Source organism: Canis lupus, chromosome 1 (genome assembly GCF_003254725.2).
Source record: "Canis lupus dingo isolate Sandy chromosome 1, ASM325472v2, whole genome shotgun sequence".
Lineage (NCBI taxonomy): Eukaryota > Metazoa > Chordata > Mammalia > Carnivora > Canidae > Canis > Canis lupus.
Window position 1 is genome coordinate 61,377,005 of NC_064243.1, and position 25,574 is coordinate 61,402,578.

The 25,574-nt window shown below is 34.7% G+C and overlaps 2 long non-coding RNA genes across 5 annotated transcripts in view; one reads left to right on the forward strand and one right to left on the reverse strand.

Moving 5' to 3' along the window:
- The window catches only part of LOC125755888 (uncharacterized), a 53,883-nt gene extending 44,711 nt beyond the window's left edge, over positions 1-9,172 (forward strand). For all 4 annotated transcript variants that reach the window (XR_007413338.1, XR_007413339.1, XR_007413336.1 and 1 more), the window contains one exon: positions 6,161-9,172. This is a non-coding gene — a long non-coding RNA (uncharacterized LOC125755888). The remainder of the gene's footprint in view (positions 1-6,160) is intronic.
- The window catches only part of LOC112644505 (uncharacterized), a 210,650-nt gene that overhangs the window by 37,940 nt on the left and 147,136 nt on the right, over positions 1-25,574 (reverse strand). The window contains exon 5 of the long non-coding RNA XR_003126437.3: positions 11,947-11,991. This is a non-coding gene — a long non-coding RNA (uncharacterized LOC112644505). The remainder of the gene's footprint in view (positions 1-11,946; positions 11,992-25,574) is intronic.

Here is a 25,574-nt window from a genome sequence, read left to right on the forward strand (position 1 = left end):
TTTGAGAAGAATAAGTAAAATTAAAAGCTTTCTTTTCTTAAGAATATTTTATTTATCTATTCATGACAGAGAGAGAGACGCAGAGACACAGGCAGAAGGAGAAGCAGACTTCACGCAAGGACCCCGATCTGGGACTCGATCCCAGGCCTCTAGGATCACTCCCTGAGCCGAAGGCAGAAGCTCAACCACTGAGCCCCCCAGGTGTCTCAAAGGTTTTCTTTTAAATTAGGTTCTTTTAAATCAATCCTTTCTCCTTGAATGTTTTGAGAATCCAATTACTCAATATATCTCAACCACACTATGCACTACTTTTGTAAAATGTTAAGACAGGGGGAAAGAGATTTGAGTATGGTGATATTTTTCATCTAAATATATCTAAATCAAACTGCCAGCTTCAAGACCTGCCCCATTTTGATTCATTATATCAGCTCAGCTAATAGCAAAGACTTCTTTGAAGCACAGTGACTGAGATTTATCAAAAAAACCTGTCATGATCTCTGCGGAAATAATTTCCAAATTCTTATGCAGTTATTATATTTCCTGGCCTGGAAGCATAATGAGTTTAAAGCATTAATTTGGAACACATTCCATCTTTTGCCTCCCATGGTTAAACTGTTTAATTAAAGGCCTTGAAGGCTTCTAGGCAAAACAATCAGCACATGGTGTGATCATCTCCCTCTTATTCTCTTTGCTTTGTGCTTTTTCATCTTTTGGAACTTAATTCGTTTATTCTAGGACTATTTGGCACTCTCCACTTAGGCTGTAGTAGACAAAAGAAGCCATTAGTCATTTGGTTTTGTAGATTCTCGTAGAGATTGATTCTGATGGCTGAAGACAGTCATTCATTGCACAAATATTTATTGAGTGAGTGCCAACTAAGGTTCCTGATATTCTGCTAGATGTTTTGAAAAAACTGACGAATCAGTTGTAGCTCCTTGTTTACATGTGAAGGAGTATTCAGGCAAGAAGGGGAGATGAGATAGGGTCATAGTCATCTACAACCCAAAGAAGCAAGAGGTAAAGTGTTGGAGTAAGATGTTACAAGACGAACTTTGAAGAGACTATTTTTGATAGGAGGAATTGAAGAGAAGACACATAAGTGAAGTAAGATTTAAAGTCCACTAGGAGGGATTTAGATGTTTAGGGGTTGGGAAATGGGAGAACATGAAAGAAAAAAAAAGAAAGAACAAGTAGGCAAGGGGAAAGTAGGTCACCAAAGCACAGAATATAAAAAGACTTTATTCCACTCTTAATTATGAAGAAAGTATTATCAAAAGGTCTTAAATTAGAGGACTAGCAATTGAGATTTGTACTTTAAATAGCCAATTGAGGTTATAGCACAGAGATTGAATTGGAAGGGGTAATAATAGAAACAGAGAAAAGAAACTAGTCTACATTTTTTAGCTCTTACTATTTGCTTTTTGTTTGAGAGAGAATCCATTTTAGATAATGACAATCCTTTCCAGTTTGACTTCTTGCCTTCTTTGAAGCATCTTTTTGATATTCATTTTCTGGTACCTCATTTTGTGACCTTCACTAAGAAATGTCCTTTCCTTCAGTAGAATTAATACACTGGGCCCATTCACTCTATGGCTTCTCCAGTAGAGAAATGAGGAGGTAATTAGAGAGTAATATAAAATTTTCCGTTGTGATTTTTGTAGATTATTCTGTGTGGCTCTGTGTGGAAGCTAGGTATAGGAAAGTATGAGGTTGGCCCATGAATGGAGGTATGGGTTAAGGGAATCAGAATTCATGCCTTAGACTCAGCAGTGTCAGGAAGCAAGAACTCAAATTTTTAAGTCTGTGGCAATAGGTGGAGAGCAGGTGTACTGTATCTAAAATAAAAGGGCTAATTAACATTCTGCCAAATGGAGTAGATGCTGGAACACCCTGAGGCAATGGCAGACTGGAGAAGGGAACCTATTTTACAAAGGACCTTTAACAAAGCCTGTGAGAAGAAAAAGGATTGGTAAGGTTGTGACAGGTTAGAACATATATGGTACTTTTCCAATTACTTTTTTAAACACACTGACTTGAAGTCAAAATCCTAACACCTTAAATGCCCTATGGGTAACCAGTTTTTATACATTTGAGTTAATAATAAAGATAGTTTTGGCAATTGTAAATATTTTCTTTTGGTGATTAGGAATAAATTTTCTGGGGAATTAAAGACTATAATTTAAAGAATTCTCTGATGGCTTCTCTGTACGTGGTTGTATTGACTCTAAGACCTTGTGAATAGTTCAACACTTCCAGTATGGTATGGAATAAATATATTAAAGATGCACTTTTGTGAGTGGTAAAACATGGCAAGAGATTAAATCTCTTGCTCAAGTATATGGCAAATTGGTGTGGTGCTATCATATATCCAATTTATGATCAGGTCAATGGATGGGTGTGCATTTATGAGAGACCACACTTAAAACCCAATAAAAGAGGACAATTGATGACATAGATGAAAAGATGGCTCACCATCAAAGAAGCATGAATGGTACCGTTTTTATGACTTGCTTCTTGTACTTGATCCCAAAGCTCAACATAACGAAATGTAACAGAACATTTAGAACATTCAGCTTATAAAAGGTACTTGCTTTCCTAAGACGACATGCCCATTCATCACACAGGGTTCAATGCTGCTACTTAACTATAAGAAACCCAGCTTAGAAAATTCTAAAGAAAAAAAAAATCAAGATCACAATCATTCTTTAGATTCTGTTGAAGACTGTTTGCATCGCTTAAAAAAATATTTCGTGTGTCTGGTGTGTCTGTTAGTGAAAAATCAAATACCCGCCTCATATAAAAATAACTGCATTTTCCAATAGTTTGCAGTTGAAGTAAAAATAAAACTCTTCAACCAAACATCTCAAAAATGTTTCAATGTTTGTCTGTATTGATTTTATATTGATTTTTCTGACATGCATTTATTCATTTATGAACTCAAGAAGTTTTGGCAACTTTATCTAATGTCAAAAAGCATATTGAGGTCCCTATTCTCAAGTGATTTATAGGTTAGAAAGACAAATAAGACATTTATATAATATAATTTAATTTTTACTTATATTTAAACTTTCTAGAATTAATATAATATGGAAGAGAAGTTTTTTTTTTTTTTTTTTTTTTTTATTTATGATAGTCACACAGAGAGAGAGAGAGAGAGGCAGAGACACAGGCAGAGGGAGAAGCAGGCTCCATGCACCGGGAGCCTGACGTGGGATTCGATCCCGGGTCTCCAGGATCGCCCTGGGCCAAAGGCAGGCGCCAAACCGCTGTGCCACCCAGGGATCCCGGAAGAGAAGTTTTAAATGTCTAGCAGTTCATCAAGCACTAGATAGTATTGCTTCCACTTAAAACAATGAAATAGACATTAATCTACTTTTGGAAATTTTAATTTTTATTAAGTTAATTTTCAGAAATTTTCCTCAGAATTTGTCTGAATGCACTTATTTATTTTATTAATCTGACTAGCTATTCCAGTGACAATTAAACCATGTTTTAATTGTTGAAACTCAAATTGGCCTAGTTACTTTTACAATTTCATTGACTATAACTTCAGCTGGACCCACAGCACTACTAGGCAATACTGTGTCTGTTGGCACTCTTTCCCATTTACCTTGTGGATAGTCCAAATTTTTACCTATCTCATCTATTAGAAGCCTAGTAGATAAAAGCAACAAGTAAGAGTAAAGAGTGATATGAATTGCAAATATGTATTTTATGCAAGAATGATTGCCTGGAAATAACAAAGGGAAAAAAAAGAGTGACAAAAGAAACAATTTTCTTTCTTTTTAAATTCTACCATAGAGTGAACAAATAAGGAAAAATAAATTTTCAGATCTTGAATATTAAGTACCCTTATTTTCCAAATAACCATTTTTAATTATCTTGATGTTTTTGTTGTTCCAAACAAGGACCATTTAAGAATCTTATTTAAAATCACCTTTACAGAGGCTCCTGGGTGGCCTGGTAAGTTAAGCATCTGACTCTTGATTTCAGCTCAGATCATGATATCAGGGTTGTGAGATCAAGCTCCACACTCAGTGTGGAGCCTACTTAAGAACCTACTCTCCCTCTGTCCTGTGCCCACTCTCTCTCTCAAAAATAAATAAATAAAATAAATAAAGTTAAAATAAATAAAATAAAATAATCTTTACAGAGGTGGTATTATGGTGTAGTATTTAAGAAGGTTGGGTTCAGAGCCATACTACCTTGATATGAATCCTATTCCACAGTTGACTGTTGTGTAACCTTGTGCACATTAATTAACCTCTCTCAGACTCAGTTTTCTCATCTGTAAAATAGTACCAGCTTCATAGAACTGATATAAGGATTAAATTAGTTAATATATCTAAAAAATCCTCAGTCATCCTCAAACATGTCTGTTTCTACATAGTAGAAACTTGATAAATATCATTATTGTTAATACTGTTATTTCATCAAAGCAGCAAAAGTTACTTTATTGAGTGAAAAATGTTTTAAAGTTAGTTATATAAAAATATTTTGATACTGTCCAAGTGAAACTATCAACTCATTAATTTCTTTACTTATTTCACTTTCACTTAGTTATGATAATATTACAGCATAATCTGAATAACCCCCTTTTATTTTTACTTTTTGCACATGACATCACTAGTGCTTTAACTCAAAATATTTTCTACACAATTTTTACCTATGATATTTAGTTCTAGCCCTTTACTCTTTCTCAAACCTCTTGAATACATTTTTAAAAAATTTCTCACTTAAAAAAAATTTCTCACTTTTCTTGTTCTTATTGTTTGAACAGAGATAGCACAAGTTAGAAAATACATGGATATCTGAATTAAACTTGAATTTTAATTTGTGTATGTGACATATATATCATTTATTACCTATGTGTGTGTGACTTAGAAAACAAATGATTTAATTGCTCTGAGCCTTAATATCATCAGGTCTAAAATGTAAACTATAAAACCTTCCTTGTAGAATTATGTAAGCATTAACTATTATATACTTAAAATATTTAGCAATGCAATGCAATGGCACATAATAGATCAATAATAGCATAAAGTTAAACACAAAAGGGAGCAATAGTCCAACATACAAAACTCAAATAAGAAAATTAGAATGAAAATGAGATGTCATTTCTCACCTTTAGTTTTGGTAAATAAATAAATAAATAAATAAATAAATAAATAAATAAACAAACATTTAAAAAAAATATCCAGTATTGCAAAGAGTTGAAAAGAAAAGGAAGTCTCACAAGCTGTTGATAGGGTGAAGGATTACAATTCTATTGAGAACAATTCTGCAGGATCTATCAAAGTTTAAAAGACACTCTTTGACCCCAAAATTTCATATTTATGAATCTCAGTTAACAAAAGTCAATAAATACAAGAGGCTGAGAATCCAGGAAAGCATAGTTGTCAGAAAATTGTGAATCATAGCCATGTTGCCATGCCTAATGTCAAAGAAACTACTATTTGTGTTTTCTTCTAGAATTGTTATGACTTTAGGCTTATATTCAGATCTTTAATCCATCTGAGTTTGTTTTTGTGTATGGTGTTAGAAAGTGGTCCAGTTTCATTTTTTTACATGTAGCTGTCCACTTTTCCCAATACCATTTATTGAAGAGACTGTCTTTTCCTCCTTTGCTGTAGATTGGTTGACCATAGAAACTTTGGTTCATTTCTGAGCTCTCTATTCAGTTCTATTGATCTATGTGTCTATTTTTGTGCTAGTAGCATACTGTTTTGATTACTACAGCTTTGTTGTATACCTGGAAATCTGGAATTGTAATTCCTCCAGCTTTTTTCTTTTTTCTCAAGATTGCTTCAGCTATTTGGTGTCATTTGTGGTTCCATACAAATTATTTGTTCTAATTCTGTGAGAAATGATGTTGGTATTTTGATAGGGATTAGATTGAAACTATAGATTGCTTTGGATAGTATGGACAATTTAACAATAATAGTTCTTCCAATACCTGAATGTGGAATATCTTTCCACGTGTTTGTGTTACCTTCAACTTCTTTCATCAATGTTTTATAGTTTTCAGATGACAGGTCTTTTACCTTTTTTATTAAAATTATTAAATTTATTCCCAGCTATTTTATTCTATTGATACAGTTGTAAATGAAGTTGTTTTATTAACAATAGTTTATTTTTGCTTTTGTTTCCTTTGCTTTAGGCAACATATCTAAGAAATTTGGGACTACATCAAAATAAAAAGCATTTGCAAAGTGAAAGAAACCACCAACAAAACAAAAAGGCAACCTACTGAATGGGAGAAGATTGCAAATAACATATCTGATAAGGGGTTCATATCCAAAATACATAAAGAACTTATGAAACTCAACCCCAAGAAAACAATCTAATTTAAAAACATGTGCAGAGGACCTAAATGGACATTTTCCAAAGAAGATATACAGATGGTCAACAGACACATGAAAAGATGCTCAAGATCACTAATCATCAGGGAAATGCAAATCAAAACCATGAGATATCACCTTACACTGTCAGAATGGTTAAAATAAAAAAGACAAATAATAAGTGTTGGTGAGGATATGGAGAAAAAGGAACCCTTGTGCACCACTGGTGGGAATGTAAATTGATACAGCCACTATGGAAAACGGCATAAAGATTCCTAAAAAAAAATCAAAAACAGAAATACCATATGATCTAATAATTCCAGTACTGAATATTTACTCAAAGAAAATAAACACACTAATTCAAAAAGATGTATACACCCTTATGTTTGTTGCAGCATTACTTTTAATAGCCAAGATATGGTAGCAACCTAAAAGTCCATTGATAGAAGAATGGATAAGAAAGATGTGCTCTGAATGTGTGTGTGTGTGTGTGTGTGTGTGTGTATGTAATATTACGCACCCATAAAAAAAATGAGATTGTGTCATTTGTGACAACATGGATGGACCTGAAGGGTATTATGCTAAGTGAAATAAGTTTGAGAAAGACAAATACCATATGATGATACTCATATGTGGAATCTAAAAAAAAAAAAAAAAAAAAAAACCCAACTCAAAACAAAACAATAACAAAACAAATGAATAAGCAACAAAAAGCAGAATCAGACCTATAAATACAGAGAAAAAACAAACTGATTGTTGCCAGAAGGGAGGGGGGTAGGGAATGGGTACAATGGATGAAGGGGAGTTGGAGATACAGGCTTTGAGTTATGAAATGTCATGGGAATAAAAGGCACAGCATTGAGAATATAGGCAATGATACTGTAATAGTGTTGTATGGTGGCAGATGGTAGCTACCCTTGTGGCGAGCACAGCATAAGGTATAGAGAAGTTGAATCACTATGCTGACCACCTGAAACTAAGGTAACATTGTGCCAACTATACTCAGATTTTAAAAAGAGAGAAAAAGAAACATTGATCTGTAAGATGAGTAAACATTGCTATTAATAGTGACATTTGATAAGGACCAATCTTGTGAATTATATATATATATATATATATTTTTTTTTTTTTTTTAAAGATTTAATTTATTCATGAGAGACACACAGAGAGAGAGGCAGAGACACAGGCAGAGGGAGAAGCAGGCTCCATACAGGGAGCCAGATGTGGGACTTGATGCCGGGTCCCCAGGATCAGGCCCTGGGCCAAAGGCAGGCACTAAACCGCTGAGCCACCCAGGGATCCCCTCTTGTGAATTATAAAAAGAGGGAAAATATGTATTGCATCCATATTAAACTATGTTATAACTATTCCCTTGATAAGACTTTTGAGATTAAGGACTCCAGGTTTAAGCATAACTCTTTACATGATACAAGAAGAGAAAATAAAACCTGTGGCTATTTACCGTCCTCAAGCATCAAGAGTATTAAGTGCCACAGAGAAAAGCAGGGAGAAGCAAACAGAATTTAAAAATTTTTTTTTCAATATTATTGCAACTGTTTCATTTTCAGTTTTTTAAATTTAAATTCAATTTACCACCATATGGTATAACACCCAGTGCTCATCTCATCATGTGCCTGTCACCCAGTTATCCTATATCCCCACCCACCTCCCCTTCTGCAACCCTTGGTTTGTTTCCCCAGAGTTAGGAGTCTCTCATGGTTTGTCTTCCTCTCTGATTTTTCCCCAGTTTCCTTCGTTTCTTATCGTCCTTTTCCTATTTCTTATATTCCATATATGAGTGAAATTATATGATAATTGTCTTTCTCAGATTGACTTACCATTAGTAGTAATGATTCCTTTGGCCGGAGTCTGTGCATGTGATTCTTTAGACTGAAATAATGCCTTTGGGAAAAAAGTTAAATTTTCCTGGCAAAGTTTATCCAGGAGGGGATTTGGAGTATCAATGAGTGTTAAGTTGCAACTGTTGCTAATGTGATTTTTAAAATACTGAATGTGAGCATCAATAAGCTTCTGGACAATTTGAATTCTTTCTATTCTTAATGTTAACTGAATTTTAAAAAACCCAGGCATTATCCAGAATGATTTATCACATCAATTAGACATTATCTGTTTATAAGATTTTCTATTAGATTTGAAAACCTCAGGTTTTTTAAATATGAATTAATCCTGAAAAAATACCATTTACATTTGAAAATTTGCAGTCAAGTTAATCAATAATAATAATAATAACAATAATGTCCTAAAATGTCTAACAGATATGAAGGAATGTATTTTAAATTTGCTCTTTAAAAGGGAAAATGGAGCACTTGGGGAGCTCAGTGGTTGAGTGTCTGCCTTTGGCTAAGGGCGTGATCCCAGGGTCCCGGAATGGAGTACCACATTAGGCTCCCCACAGGGAGCCCCCTTCTCCCTCTATGTTTCTGCCTCTCTCTCTCTGTATCTCTCATAAATAAATAAATAAAATCCTTAAAAATAAATAAATAAAAAATTAAAAGGAAAATATATTACTGGACTTAGAATAACTTCCCAAAGCAGACTCTAGGACCCTGAAAAGCCCTTTAAAGTTCTTTCAGTTTGATAGTTTATGTTTATTATTTTTAACTATTAAGATACTATATAATGATATAAAATTTAAGAGATTCTGATATATAATTAAAAATTAGGAGGGTTACTATTTTTCCTTATAAAATGTGTGTGTTATCTATCAATCAATTTATATTCCTGAGTGTGTGTTGTATTGTATGTATTGTCTGCATATTTATCTGTTTAAATATACAGATGATTTTTTAAAATAAAAGTTGGAACACAAACTACATATATTAATTTGTATCTTACATCTTTCATGTAATATTGTAGAAATTTTTATTTATTCTACATCATGATATATAGACCTACCTCATTCATTTAAATAGTGCTATCAAATTTCAAAATACAGACATACGGTAATTTAAGACTTTCCCATTGATACCTTTTTATCAGATTTCTGCCACTACTAACAATGCTGCAGTGAGTGCTCTTATAAACACAACTTTGTTCACATATAGGATGGCTTCCTAGAGGCAGCATTGCTTGATCAGATTGCGCACTTTAAAATTTTTGATGGATCATGCCCATTTGTCCTCTAAAGAGCTAGAACCAATTTATCCTTCCACCAAAATTTGTGAAAGTTGTTCTGCACATCTTTTCTCATGGTGAATATTATTACAATAATTATCCTTTTCCAAACAAATAGGTTGAAAAATGGCATCTCATGTTCTTTAAAGTTATAATTATTTGATTATTAGTTAAGTTGAAGAGATACTAAAGAATTCATCCTGTTACTAGGGGGGGAAAGTGGGAAATGGGGATAACACAACATTCAGTCTTCAAAATGTATTAAAGTTCAGGCTAAGCTGGTGATATAGAGAGACTCCAAAGAACAGTACAGAATACTATGTGAGTTTGTTGTTTTGTTTCGTATGTCTCTTTCTTGATCATAAAACTTTCTGCTAGTCTGGGCTGGAGGGGCAGCTCTCCTCCTTGCGATCATCCAGGGACTCAGGTTCACAGCATTTCATACACCTAGTAAATTATCTGTGTCTGCATGGTGAAAGCTGAGTCGTGAATATCTATATTTCAACTTGTGGAAAGGGGATAGAGAGAAATTCTGGGGCAAGCAACTTCTTTTATGTAAATATGATGGACATTGCATGCACCCTATATTCTCACACTCCAATGTCTAGAATGTAGTCAACTTGCTGTATGTAGCCACAGAGGAAGCTGAGATATATGGTCTCCAGCTTGACATCTACGAGTCCAAAATGAAAATAACAGATTTTTACTACTTTCCTGAGAGCTGTTTCTCAAATGAACAAATAGCTGCTTTGCCCCCATATTCTGTGTGTCTGTCCTGTGTCAGAAGCTTCATATAACACCTGTAGGGACTGAGAAAAAAAAGTTTGCCAAGTGAGTAGTTACTATCCTAGGAATCTGGGACTGAGTCAATTTTCTTGAGTAAAGATATCAACTCCTGAATAACAGCTACAAATCAGATTCAGTTTTTGATAATCCAGTCATTCTTCAAGGGGTGGATTTCCTGGGCCTTTCTTTAAGAACATCCTTGGTCTGGAAATTGAGTGGGACTGTAAGAAGCAATGAATTCCCCCTTTGGCAACTCAAGTTGGATTTTTGTTTACCAGACATACACTTTTTCCAATTAGACAGATCAAGTAATACCTTGTTGGCTGCCCATCCACTTTATACCAGGGGACATTGTCATCAATTAGCCACAACCACAGATTTCTGGAGGTCAAAACACTGGTTGCCACTCAGTCTCTGTGGCTGATTATGGTAATTGCAACCACCTTTTCTCTGAGGGTTAAGCATTACCACATGGTCTTTCCCATTCCTGGATTCTGTTATTCCCACTGAAAGGAGAGATCCCAAGAAACAAGAGATCCTACACAATGGCACACCCTTCACCTTTATTTTCAGTTTTTCAAACACAGACACCTTAGAACTTCTCAAGGATGCCACTCTCCTCTTTATGAACTCTCTTAATTTTTTATTGCCTTAATGGAAAGAGAATTCTCTGGAATCTCCTAATGGACATAGAAATAAGGTGTGTAGGTCGTATACAATAAATCTACCTCAAAACTCTCAATTCCTTCCTCCATTAGAGCAAGGAAGTTCTGCCATTTTGACATCATGAAATGGTTTTCATTAAATCCAGGATTCTGTAGTCAACAAGGAAACTACTAAATGTACTTAAACCTGCTTTGGCTGGCACACTAAATTCAAAATGCCAGGCAATTAAAGCATTATAAGTAAATTGGGCCAATTCATCCTTATATTATGTCTCCTTCAGCATAGTACTTTTAGAAACCATCCCCACCCAGCTCATTAGGTTCCTACTGATAAATTTTAAAAGATCTTTTAGGCCTTATAATAATGCATACTCTATCTCTTATGAAAAGAGACTTATCAATTTTGCACCTGAGGCATTCTGAGATCTAGCTTCAGTTATGGATATAGAGGTGAAGAGAGGTGGTAGGGTTAGGTGTTAGTAACTGACATCTCTTTGTGAGGCAAAAACTCAGAGGAGGTCATTGAAAGGTCATATACACAGATTATTTTTCTCATACAGGGGGAAGAGAGGCTACTTATTGAAAAAAAAATCTTGAAATGATTTGGGGAATCAAAGTTCATACAAAACTAGACTATTATATTTTGGGCCCAATCCTCAGGCATGGCTGCCCTATAGTTACTAAAGAGAAGGGATTTTTTTTAAGGTCACCACAGAAGCTTTTGAGCTCTCCACTAGTGTTTTGGGTTTGAAATTTAAGTCCTGTACTTATCTTTTGTTTTTCTAAGCTCCCAGGATGGTCAGAAACAGCTGGTATACCCCATATTCTTTGTAATTATCATTACTGTCACAGAAAACAAAATCAACAGGCATTTTATATCTGGTTCTTCATCCCACATCATCACTGAGTAATTATGATTTCATGACATGCCATTACCAGTATGCCATTTTCCTCCAGGAAGACTGTTTTCATTAAATATGTTAACAAACCAATTTCAGAATACCATATTAAGGACTTACCTTGTGAAGCTATGTCTGATGTCCAGTACTGTTCAATCAGAATCCCTACAGAAAACAAAATTGTCCCCAGATGGTTAAGTGGAGACATTTCAACAAAGGGTTACCTATGGATGTATATGTAGGGTGAAAGGACAGTGAAGCACCCATGCACTAACATCAGCAGGAAAGTATACATTTCTAGGATCAAAAGTTCAAGGAGGACAAAAAGTTCCTTGAGCCCAGAGAGAGCTCTTATTATAAAAAAAAAAAAAAAAAAGGGACCATTTGGTGGAAGCTTTGGACTTGGTAGAATGTAGCTAGTGCTGAATATACCTGATCCAATTGGAAGCATAAGGGAAAAAATAACTTTGGTTTCTCTCTCCCTGCACCTTGTAACCTCCTGTCAGTGCTTCCACTGGTTGAACTTTGGTGGAGGCCAATCAACAAGGGAAATCAGGTTGCAGTTCTTGGAGAATCGCCCCAATCCCCAACAGAGTTAGGCAGGGGAAGGGAGAAATGGAACTATGAAAGACCACAGGGGGGTGCCATGGAGGGGAGATGCAAATGAAGAACAAGCAGCAAAAATAACTATCCCACGTGGCATCTCATTTCATCCTTTCCATAATACTTCTGCTTTCCCACATTTTATAAATAGGAAAGTGAGGGTCAAAGTGGCCAAGTAAATTGCTTAATATCACATAACCAGGAAATACTCAAGCCTCGGATGAACGCAGGTCTGTCTAGGGCATATTTATATTCCTCCCTCTCTATCCATATAATGACTTAAACATTTAGATATGATTATGGAAATGAAAGGTGATTGAAAGTAATGGAGTTAGAATAGGAGGAAGGGCACAAACAGAACATGCATTTTGACATTCTTGAAACAAGTAATTTTAAAGACATTTACCTTCTTAAGAGAACTTATCACAATGTGAAATTACTTCCTTACAAGTCTGTCAACTGTCTCACTTATTAGAAAGTAAGGTTCATATGAGCAAGGAGTTTGTTTGTGCTCTATCCCTGGTACCAAGGTCTGTATACAATATGTGTTAGATTCTCAAAGAATATTGGTTGAATGAAAAAGTAAATAAATTAATAAAATAGTGGGCCAGTATATGAGCATAGTTCTTTGGGAGACTGGTAACATAGAATTGTATCCTGCAATATTAAATTTGCAAATAATCCTGAATACCATCCAACCTTTCCTGAATATCTCCAGGAAAGAGATCTCATACTGAATAGGTAGCTATTCCACTATTCCCTTGTTTAAATACATCAATAAGTATAGTTATATCTATACTAAAGGCAATTAGTTCTGTTTTTATCCCAAATTTTAACCTCTGTAATAACAAAGATAATATCTTGACCACAGCAATCTTTGAAATACTTACTAAAAACATAATTAGTGCCTCTCTCATGTAAGATAAAGCTGCTTGTTCTTTCAGCTTTTCTTTATATAAACTAATTTCTAGATATTTTATCCTCCTGGATGCCCTCTTCTGTGCATGGTCTAATTTTTCAGTAGTTTTCTTAAAATGTTAGAACTCGATGATATAAACCATACAGTATTCACATAGTATTCCATATGTTGACTGACTGATCAAAAGCAAAGTAGGGTAACTTCCTCTTTTGTTGGGGGAAATGCATCTCTACTAATTAACCTATAAGTAAAAATGATTTTCCAGTCCTTGATTCAAACTGAACACACAGGAAACTAAAACCATTGAGCAGTTTACACAAAAATAGTTCTTAAATCAAATTCATTGTGTAGAGGTCAAGTTGACATTATAAAAATCAATTTTGAGTTTACTGGACAATTGCATAAGTGCAACTATATCTGTTTTGTTGACAGTCTATCTGCAACACTTGGCACAGCACCGGGTATACAACATCACCAACAATACAGTAATGGTGAATACTTATAAGCACTTATTTATGTTCCAGGCACAGGATACATGTTGGGTCAAATAATTGCTTTTTTTACTAGCACTGGGTCCTGATTAGTCAGTGGGACTCTATAATTACCAGCTTTGCTTACACATTTAACATTCCATGTTTAGGATGAAGGTGGGAATCCATTTCATTGTGATGTTCCTTAGGGCTCACTGGATGCTGACTTCAGATTCCAGTCTATTCAGTCCGCACAGGTGCACAGAGGGTTTCACCAGAGCTGATCCACTCTATGTTCTTAGCATCATCATATTTCTATAGGTTTTTCTTTTTCTCATTTCCTAATTTTTAGCTGTTTTGTTGTTGTTGTTTTGTTTTGTTTGCACAACTTGTCTAATTCCTCACTCTACCTAAAACATAGTGGGGTATATGGACTAAAGGGAAGTCATTATAAGATCTAAGGATATACTGGGATTTGAGAAGCATAATTATGTTTGAATGAATGTGGGAAAACGACAAATGTCTGAGTAAATGTTTGTATATCTGGCTGTGAAATCTGTGTTTATCTCTGATTGGTATTATTACAGGGGATTGATAAAATGTATACAAACAATTTTCTTAAGGTAAATAAAACATTTTTTTTCCCATAATGATGCTCTTTTGTGAAATATGATATAAAAGGCAAGTTACAGCAGGCCGGAGGTGGAGTCAAGAAACAACGAGAACTATGTTCCTTCCTATCGGTCATTTCAAAAGTGCTGATCAGTTTTCTCAATTCCCCCACCTGCCATGAGCTTGGCAGTGCATGTGAATGGGTGGAGTATATTTTCCCACTCCACTGATGTTGAAGTTGGACATGTGAATTTTTGGCCGGTGGGTACAGAACTCTGAGCCAAAATCTTCATAAGCATCACACTCTTCCACTTGCTTTCTTGGCCTCCTGTAAACCACTGTAAGGAGACTATGGCTCAGATAACTCCTAGTCCTAGTAATATATGGTGACATATGGAGTTCACTTGCAGCCAATCTGAAGCCTGGGACCAAGCCCAGTCAACTTACACCCTTAGCAGAGTCACCTCCAGACAAACCACAGACCAATGAGAGGGAAAATAAACTAGTGGGGTCACAACGTGCTGAACCTTTGAGTGGTTTGTTATATAGCATTATAGTAGCTATCCCGGATTTATAAAGTCACTTTGGATTTGGGGGAAAAATTGATATCAAGAGATAAAATTTTAAAAAGTAGCTGAAAGTGATGCTAGGCAAGGAGCACGAGAGAGAACTTCCTTTTTTAAAAGTTGAGAAAAGAATGGAAGTTATTAAAAAGAGCCAAAGTCCCCTTTGCCTTCAATTCCTGGCTTCCTCTCAAAGACTAGGTTAAGCTGTCATCTTGCATAGCAAAGTTTGAAGTTTTAGGATGTCTATTAATGTGAGTAGTGAATAAAATATAAATAGCAAAGAAATAGTTTTACTTAAGAAAGGATAAATTGGGGGGTGGAAGGTAGGCACAGATGGTCTGTGGTTTGGTCTACATGAATCACCCTTTCCATGAAATTATGTGTGCATCTCAATTAGGCTTAAATGTTAGAGATCCATTTATGGAGTACAACATATCTGCTTTTGATATCCCAGTCATGTGCCATGGAAAAGATAATTGGAAAAACTAAAAGAAAAAGACAACTTTCTTCTCTTGGGGGAAATCTTTTTTTAAACATGCTGCAAATGAGTTGAAGCTTTGTTTTAGGTATCTTTTGCTCCCATCCTATGAGAAACTGAATGGAAAAAATGATCCAATATTTCTAAAACTGGGAAATTAGAAAGTGACTCTTCAATACTTTAATGGGTATATAACTAATGAGAAATAAATCCAGTTACATTCTTTAACTCCTGCCACCTCCCAAGAGTGGTGGCTCAAATTAGCATGACCTACTATCGGCTCAGGAAATTTCCACCCTGAGATTTTCCTAGCAGAGTCAAAATCAGTCACAGTCAGAAACAGATAAAGATTGCTTTTAGGAGAGTGTCTGAGACTGTATGTAAATTCTATCTTTAAAAGTTGCAAAGAGTTTGGCTAATGATTTTCCATAGTGTCATTTTTAAACTATTTTGGCATATTCTATGAACAGTGCATACATTTACTGTTCAAAATTAATAAAACGGCATTATATTTCTTGGAACAGAGTATTTTTGAGAAAGCAAAAATCCATCCTACTACATTGATGTTATCCAGCTTGTTATAGGGGTGACAGACTTAGCCTGGGTAGACCTTGGCCTGGAAGTAGATTGAGAGTGAAAGAGGAATTTGGAATAGGCTGGGTCTCAGGCAAAATGATGATGTGGGTTCCAGGTGGAAGAAACACTGGCTAGTTTTTGGAAATGTCTACACACATTTTCCCAGGCTGAGTTAATAGTATATTCTCCAAAGATACTTTTTGTGCAATTCTATGCCTACTATCAGGAAAGTTTTAGGATTCATCCATTCTCCTTTAACTTTTTTTCCTGAGTTTTGTAAGATTGTTCAAGAAGGGGAAAACCACTTTGGAGATTGACTTGTAAATGAGGTATAGATTCACAATGTGGTCAGTTATTAAGTACATACTGAAAAGACTAAGAAATAAGCAAAGAACTGTCAACTCCCTATCACTGGAATAATGGAAACAAGAGGGAAGAAGAATGTGCAAAACCAAATTACAATTAAAGCAAAAGTAGCCAAATGGATTTAATTCAAACATTATTTAGGGCATATTCAACATTTGGGAGCAAATATTCTATTCTGCATACATCATTTAAAAGTGAAAAACTGGTACAAATTTAGTTCAAAGATACTATAAATGGTACAAATTTAGTTCAAAGATACTATAGTTCAAATTCTTTCATAAAAAATGTCTAAAAGCTTTTACTGAACTGTTTACATTTTAACAGATTCTATCCTTTGCTGATTATCGGAATAGAAGCTGAGTTTAGCAGAATCAGAGTTTGCGGTCTCTTCCCTTTCTTACCTAATTTCTCCAGCTTCACAGTAAGGTAGCCCTTGCCTGGTTTTGGTGCTGATCCTGTAATTCATTCACAAGTTTGATGCAAGTCCATGAGAGCAGGAACTGAGCCTACCCTTTCACCGTCACCAGCATCTAGTATAGTGTCCAGCATGTAGCTAAGGTTTCATAAATATTTGTTGTATAAAAAAAGCATGAATGATAGGCTATTGGCCAGGAGTGAAGTGCGAGGATTTGAGGGGCTCAATGAAGAACAGCACTTTACTCTGCTTGGTTCATAAACCAACTGCAAAGTAGGACAAAAGAGCAAGACAGAGGGAGAACAAAATAATTCATGATAAAGCTGATGAAGTAGTATATGGCTTAAATGTGTGGGTAAGTGAGCTTCCTAACAGTTCTCCTCAGAATTAGATAAACTTATATACACAGGTGCAAGCAGTCCTGGACCACAAGACACCTTTTCCTGAAAAGAGAGTGGAAAGAGAAAAGCGGCTATTTTATATACATCTAGTTTCTTCTAGATTCATCCATTGAATCTTCTATTGGTTACTTTTAGTTTCAGAAAGAAAATGCCCTCCAAAATGTAAACTTTTTTTGTAATTTATAGAAATTATAGTTCATAAATGAGCCATCTCAGTGTTTACTCCACAAGTGAGCATTAATCAATTCCCAAATAATCAAGAGTTGAATCTAATTCCCCAAAATGCCCTGAAATTCTGAGCACATCATTGTCCCTCAATGGAGGTGTCACTAAATGAGGCCATTCATAGGATTATGCATGAATCATGGGAAAAATCCAAATGCTGACTTAAAATATTTTGAAGCTATCTGGGGATTAGTGAAACATATTAGGTTATAGAAAAGTATGTGGTTAATTCTATATATAAAAGTCTTTTATTTTAATACCATAAAATACATCCAGAAAAATCTTGAAAACAGGCAAATATGGATTCATATTTCAATTCCAAGAAAAACAGAACCTCACAAAAATCAAAACTTAACTGATTTTAGGGTCAAAAGTCTTAGAAACTACTGAAAAGCACATGGTTCCCATCAGAACATAACTGAGTCTGGTCAGCCAAAAATTCACCTCTGAATTGTCAAATGGTTTAAAAGCCAACTAGTATAAATTGCTAAATTATACTCAAGGAAAAATTTCATCCTCTTTCACTTTTTATAATGGAATTTTTCCTGGTTCTATTTGTCTAAAAACAGCTCCAACTTATTTCAAATAGTGACCAATGATTGAACATTGTCAAGTGCAGTTTTTTAAGTAAAATGAAAAGTCACAAAGGTATACCTACCTGAAAAACTTAGGAAGTAAATAGTTAATGGTTTAAAGAGAAAGAGAAAAGTGTTAGGCTAAAATATTGTCTGAGAGAATTAAGTTTGTCAAAGAATTATTTTCCTCTTGAATTGAAGCTAAGTCAGTGGAAACTTCTGATAAAAATCACAGATTTGATAAAAATTCACGAGTAATTCTGTTTCTATTTTTAGCTATATTTCTCATGAAAAAAACACAAAAACTAATTTAGGCTCCTTCAGAGTCCAATTGCTAAGAGCCCAACTACTATGAGTTCTGATTTCATATGGGTCAATCACAGATATTTCAGGTAGTTTAGACCTCTTTAACCTTGCATTTTTTCCATAATGTTTTCAGGGAAGGAATATAATAATTTCTATAAAACTTTATATGTCTTTATCAATTTGTATTATTATATAGCATGTATTTTTGTCCAATCTTCTTTACATGATAATTTTAAGGAAAAGTTTTAGTAGAGAGTAACATAGGCATAAAAATATGTAAAATATTGCCGAAATAAAGCTTCCACATTCCTACACTTTCTTTTCTGTTTCTCTCACCTCTGCCTCTTGTTTTCCTAACAATCTACTTATATTTTCCCAACTTCCCAATGCATGTGTTCAGAAGCTCAGAAAGCTTCTCCAATCTCATGCTTTCACACCCTGTATTTCTCTGGTGATCCCTAAATTTCTAACCTGAATGTTCTCTTCTTAGCACCAGTCAATCTTAAATTTGTACTTCTCAAGGGATTTTTTTTGGGGGGGGAGGTAGCTATGTTATTATCTACAACTCAATAGTTAAAACTCATTGCTTTTCCCTCACACTGACTTTCCAGTCCAGATTTGGGCTGCATTCAGGGACACTGTCTATCCCAGTCTCTCAAGCCAGGAACTTTGGAGTCATCTTCTTTCCTTTATCTGTCCTCCCTTAGATCTACTGCAACTATCTTCACTACCATCAAATAACCAATTTTTTTTCCTTTGACATAGTTCTCTGATATACTACATCTTCTATAGTAGGATCCATAAAAAGACAGTTATTTTAGAATAAAATATTAATTGCACTAATATAGTGGAATTATTGTCACTCTGAATAGAAACAGTTACTTCAAGTTTGGTCTTGTTACTCTTTACCTTGACAAGTATAAAGGCAGATATATCCACTGGTGCCAAAATAATGATCATTCTTGTTTTGGATTATTAGCAGCCTGCTAAAAAGAGAATTATATATATACATATATATAATTTATATTATATATATACATATATATATAATTTATATTATATATATACATATATATAATTTATATTATATATATTTATATTTGAATTATATATATTTAAAATTATATCTTAAACTTAAATTATATATTAATATATGTAATTTACATATATAATTAATATATATTAAATTTATGGGAATACAATTATCAATTAAAGCACACAAAGTATTTGAATCCATTTTATAGCACCAAAAGCACCAAAAGCAGTACTTTGGTAATGCTTTAAAGGAGTTCTCAAGGTGCCATATTTTTTTGTCCTGGCTTCTCAGACTGTCATGTATTTGGGTGCAGTACAGTTTCTGATACTGTGAGTAACAAGTTATCAGCATCCATGATTCATTAATGTTAGGGGTCCTATGACACAAATACTGTGATATTAGCTTTTCACAGTCTTTCCTCTAAACCCATCTCTTTATCCCTTTTACTGCCTGCTAGCCAACAGGAGAGCCAGTCATTTTATGAGATAGCTTTAAATTCAATCTTGTCATAAGCAGAAGGAAAGATAAAATAGATTTCAAGACACTTCTATTTACAGTAATTTTGCTTGCCTATTTATTTTTAAAAATTATTTGGTGAGTAAATCCGTGTTGGTGCAACCATGTAAAGGATGAGCACCAAGAAAAATAGGATGCTGATAAGAAGCTTTAGCCATGAGGAAAAGACCGTTGGTTATATACAACTTACACATATCTGTAGACTTTGCTTTCCTTTGAATAACATTTTTTTGTCAAGTAATTTTAAAACTTCATGAAAATTATGCCAGATTATTAGACACACCTGTACAATTTAGTTGATTAAGAGATACTCAGATGAGTTTAAACTGATCAAAATGCATGGCTATCTTACTAACTGAACTCATTAATCAGCTAACAGTGGAGTAATCAGTAGTAATTAGCCATCAGCCTCCTTTTCATGGTCATTTTACTAATTAAAATGTTAGTTTAGTTTGGAGCATAGGAAATATAAATTGAAAACTATTTATTTTAACTACAGCTTATAGTGACCAATCCATTACTGGCTGCTTGTTAAAATTTCTATGAGATGACACATAGGTCCTGTGGGTATTTCCATTTTATGGGACCTGCATGTAAAATTACTTATCCGAGAGGTATTAGAGCAAATGGAAGAATTAACAAATGCATTTAGATCTTACTGTTAACTTATTTTTAAAAATAAAAGGAAAAGCTTCTGAATAACAAAGGAAACTATCAACAAAAAGGGAAAGGCAACCTACGGAATGAGAGAAAATATTTGCGAATAATTTAGCCAATAAGGGGTTGATACCCAAAATATGTAAAGAACTCCTATAACTCAACCACAAAAAGAAAAAAAACATCTGATTAAAAAATGGACAGAGGAATTGTATAGACATTTTTCCTAAGAAGGCATACAGATGGCTAATAGGTACATGAAAAAGTGTTCAACATCACTAATCATCAGGGAAATGTAAATCAAAACTACAGTGAGATATCAGCTCATACTTGTTAGAAAGCTTTCATCAAAGATACAAGAGATAATAAAAGTTGATAAAAGTTCAGCTATTAGATGAGGTCTGAGAATCCAGTATAAAACATGGTGACTACAGTTCGTAACATAATTAAATATATAATTAAATATATTTTGTAAATATATATATATTACCTAATTAAAATTTGCTAAAAGAGTAGAGCTTCAGTGTTCACACATTAGATGATAGATAGATAGATAGATAGATAGATAGATAGATAGATAGATAGACGATAGATAAAAATATGAGGTAATGGATGTATTATCAACACATACTCTTTTAATCACCATGATGTTACACTTTATATATCTTCTATTTTGTTTATCCATCACATCTCAATCAAGCTGGAAAAAAAATAAAATAAAAATTTTCACTCAAGCTTATAAAATACTCCCTATCAGCTCTCGACTGGTTGAGTATCTTCTAAGTGCCAATAAAGCAGAATTTCAGCCCATCTCACGAACTAAGGTATGAAGATACATTTACGTTAGTTGATAATTTTTTTTCTCTAACACCAAAATAGAATAAATCCACTAATGAAAAAGTATACTTGCAGAACTGTTCTGTTATCACTGTAATTAATATGTTTACAAACATGTGGAGAAATGTAAAGAGAACAGAGGAGAGAAAAGAAGAAAACTTAACTGTATTATTCAATCAGGTCCTTACAGCCATGAGGTCCTGGGGTGGCTAAGAATGGGGGTACTTTATTTATCTGAAAGGCTCTGATACAAAGAATGCTCAGGACAGTCTCCCAAGGTACCATTTCCTTAATACCTTCTGCTTTAGGCAAAACTACACATAAATGCTCATGTTAGATCAACATCTTATTTTTATGGAGAATTCCACAAACTCGATGGACACTCCATTCCAGTGTTTAACAACTGTCATGAAGTTATGCCTTATTCTGTAAGCTCATTCTTTCTCCCTGCTCTGTGCTCTGATGAGATTGAGAACATCTGGCCCTCATTCCTAATATAATGACATTTCCTGCTCCAGAGATCCTTTTAAATCACCCTCAACCCTCTCTTCTTTAGGTTAAATTCCAGGTCCACTCACTCTTCCTCAGGGTTTTATGTGCCCAAGGCTTTACATATCCTTGCCCTCCTCTGAAACCATAAAGAACCTCTCTCTTCCAGCCGAAGGGGATTCCTGGCTGAGAGGAGCAAAGTCTCCCACTTGACCTCTGCTGAACATGCACAGGGACCACCTTCTACACCTGTGCCAGGAACCACTCATTCATTCCAGTTCTCAAACAGCTCAAGCAAGAGGCACTATTTCATTTCAAGGAAGAGACTTTCTTTCCATCAACTTGCCTTCCCTCTGTCCCCAGGGGAAAGAGCAGAGAAGATTGAGCTTTGGGAGTCAAGTGACAGACAGCTGTGGTTTCAGCTTCCAGCGGTCACACTACTCCAGAGGGACCGGAAGGTCAAGGGAAGCATGTAGAACCGCAGGCTGTTCACGTGGCTCAGAGGAGGAGATGACCAACCCCTAATAAAACACCGTCTGCCGGACATGCCATTGGGACTGGCATGCTAATTGAAAACAGCAGGCTTGGGGCTGCAGCTCTTTGACTTTAGCTCTCAGTTTGGAATAACTTTTCCTTCCGCAGAAAAGGCAGTACTCAGCCAATAAGGCTGGGCTGTTATTAAAAAAAAAAAAAAAAATGCAAACAAATGAACATCACTACTCTAGTAGAAGATTAAGAAACATTTCTTTTTATTTACTTTTTCAGGAAGTTCGTGTTTATTTCCTTTCAACTGGGCCAAAGCTTGACACTGCTTACACAAATGTTTTATTATCTTAAAATCAAAAAATTATTAATCCGTAATCCAATTTATCTTTCAATATTATGAGTGCCTATTATTTTTACTACAATTTACTTTTTTTTCTAAATCAAGATAACATAGGCACATAGCTCAACAGTTCTATATTAATTTTATTGAATGGCGGCACACTGTCTACCTCACCCTAAGCCATTTTCCTTTCCCAGAAGCAACTTCTTTGTATCGTTTTGGCTATTTCCTTTGTTTTTTTAAATAACATATTTAGGGTTAGTTTTGGTTTTTCATTTATAGGCATTATATATTGACTTTCTACTCTGGAAAATCAAAGTTTGGCTTGTGTCACTCAACATCTCCCTCATTCATTTTGTTCCCCAGATTCTCAATGTAGTTAGATTATAATTGTGGCTAAATAAAAATTAACTATTCACATTATTATGAATAGTAGGTAACTGTTCTCTTGATTTATTTTTGTGAATACATTTCTCCTACAGCTTTTTGGTTTTTTTGTTTGGTGTTTTGAGGGGTTTGTTGTTGTTGTTTTTTCCTATAGCTTTTGATCTGCTATAATATGAATTGATTTCCTGGGCCACAGCTGTGATTATGTCTTCTCCCTTCACCAACATCCCTGGGCATTCCATTTGTTTCCCTCTTGAGTTCTACTGTTTCCTGGATTCTACTTCTTCCTCTTTATAGATGTTTTTCCCCCTGATTTTGGTGGAGATAACTTCTCAATAAGTTTCTGAGTAGGTATACATATGTAGCGTTTTTGAGATCTTATAAGTTTGAAAACATCTTCATACTCTCAAATCTAATAAATTGGTCATTTGGGTGTAGAGTTCTAGGTTAATTAACATTGTTCCTAAACTTTCAAATGTTTTGCTCCATTGACATCTAGTTTCTAGTGTTGCAGTTAGAAAGTCTAAAGCCATTCTGATTCTGGATCCTTCTTATGTGTAGGCTTTCTCTTTTCTTTTCTTTTTTCTTTTCTTTTCTTTTCTTTTCTTTTCTTTTCTTTTCTTTTCTTTTCTTTTTTCTTTTCTTTTTCTTTTCTTTTCTTTTCTTTTCTTTTCTTTTCTTTTCTTTTTTTTTTTATTCTGGATGCTTCCAGGATCTTCTTTTTTTTTCCCTCACTGTTCTGAATTTCACAATAGTGTGCCTTAGTAGAATCCATTGTCAGCACTGTGCTGGGTACTACCTATTGGTGCCTTTCAATTTTGTAAAACTATGTTGAATTATTTACTTTATGATTTCCTCCACTTTATTTTCTCTGTTCTTTTTTTCCCCTTAAATGTTGTTTGTGAAATATTGAATCTTCTGGATCAATGTTATAATTATCTTTTCTCTTTTTCTTTATTCTATTTCTTTTACCTTTCTTTTTTTTTTTTAATGTTTATTTATTTATGATAGTGACAGAGAGAGAAAGAGAGAGAGGCAGAGACTCAGACAGAGGGAGAAGCAGGCTCCATGCACCGGGAGCCCGACGTGGGATTCGATCCCGGGTCTCCAGGATCGCGCCCTGGGCCAAAGGCAGGCGCCAAACCCCTGCGCCACCCAGGGATCCCTTCTTTTACCTTTCTATATCTTGTTTTTCCTCCCTTTCCTCCTTATTTCATTCCATTAAATTTTAAATTTCTATAATTATATCTTTTAGTTTTAGGAAGTTGTTTTTTATTTTTCTTTCATTTTCTGGATTATTTTAGGGTATAAAATGTCTACTAACTCATTTTCTATTTGATAGTACCCTATTCTTACTTCATACATGCTGCATATTCTCATAGCTTTGATGACAGTAATGATTCTTTGTGTGTGTGTGTGTGTTTTCTTTTAAACTTCCTTCTCCTTGTATAGACTCTGAATATCCAAGTTGCTTTCTGCTTCTTTTGGAATATTTATGCCTTTAAAAAATATTTTATTTATATTCAGTTTGCTGACATATAGTATAATACCCAGTACTCATCTCATCATGTGCCCTTCTTAATGCCCATGACTCATTTACAAACTCCCACACCTCCCCTTTGTAACCCTTTGTTTGTTTCCCAGAGTTAGGAGTTTCTCATGGTTTGTCTTCCTCTCTAATTTTTCCCAACTCAATTTCCCTCCTTTCCTTTATGGTCCCTTTCACTATTTCTTATATTCCCATATATGAGTGAAACCATATGATAATTGTCTTTCTCCAATTGACTTATTTCACTCAGCATAATACCCTCCAGTTCCATCCATGTTGAAGTAAATGGTGGGCATTCATTCTTTTTGACAGTTAAGTAATATTCCATTGTATATATATATATACATATATATATGTGTGTATATATATATATATATATATATATATATATATATATCTTCTTTATGCATTCGTCTCTCAAAGGGCATCATGGCTCCTTTCACAGTCTGGCTATTGTGGACATTTCTGCTATCAACATTGGGGTTTCCATAGCAACTTCTTGCAAGGCACATCTATGAAGGCAAGGGAAACAAAAGCAAAAATATTTATGCCTTTTATGCTAGCAGATCTCTTCAAAAGTTACATCATTGGGATGCCTGGGTTGCTCAGTGGTTGAGCATCTGCCTTCAGCTCAGAGCGTGATCCCAGGGTCCCAGGGTCAAGTCCCACATCGGGCTCCCTGCACAGAGCCTGTTTCTCCCTCTGCCTATGTCTCTGCTTCTCTCTCTCTCTCTCTATGTCTCTCATGAATAAATAAGGAAAATATTTGAATTTAAAAAAAGTTAACATCATTGAAAACCTACTCTTAAGTAGTTAAGATTGTGACACAAATAAGCTAATTGCAAACTTAGTTCTCCCTGTATACTTTACTCTTTGTGTGATCTGACTGGGCCATTTCATTGGGGAAGCCTGGATACCATTACTGGGGCTTTTCTTTTG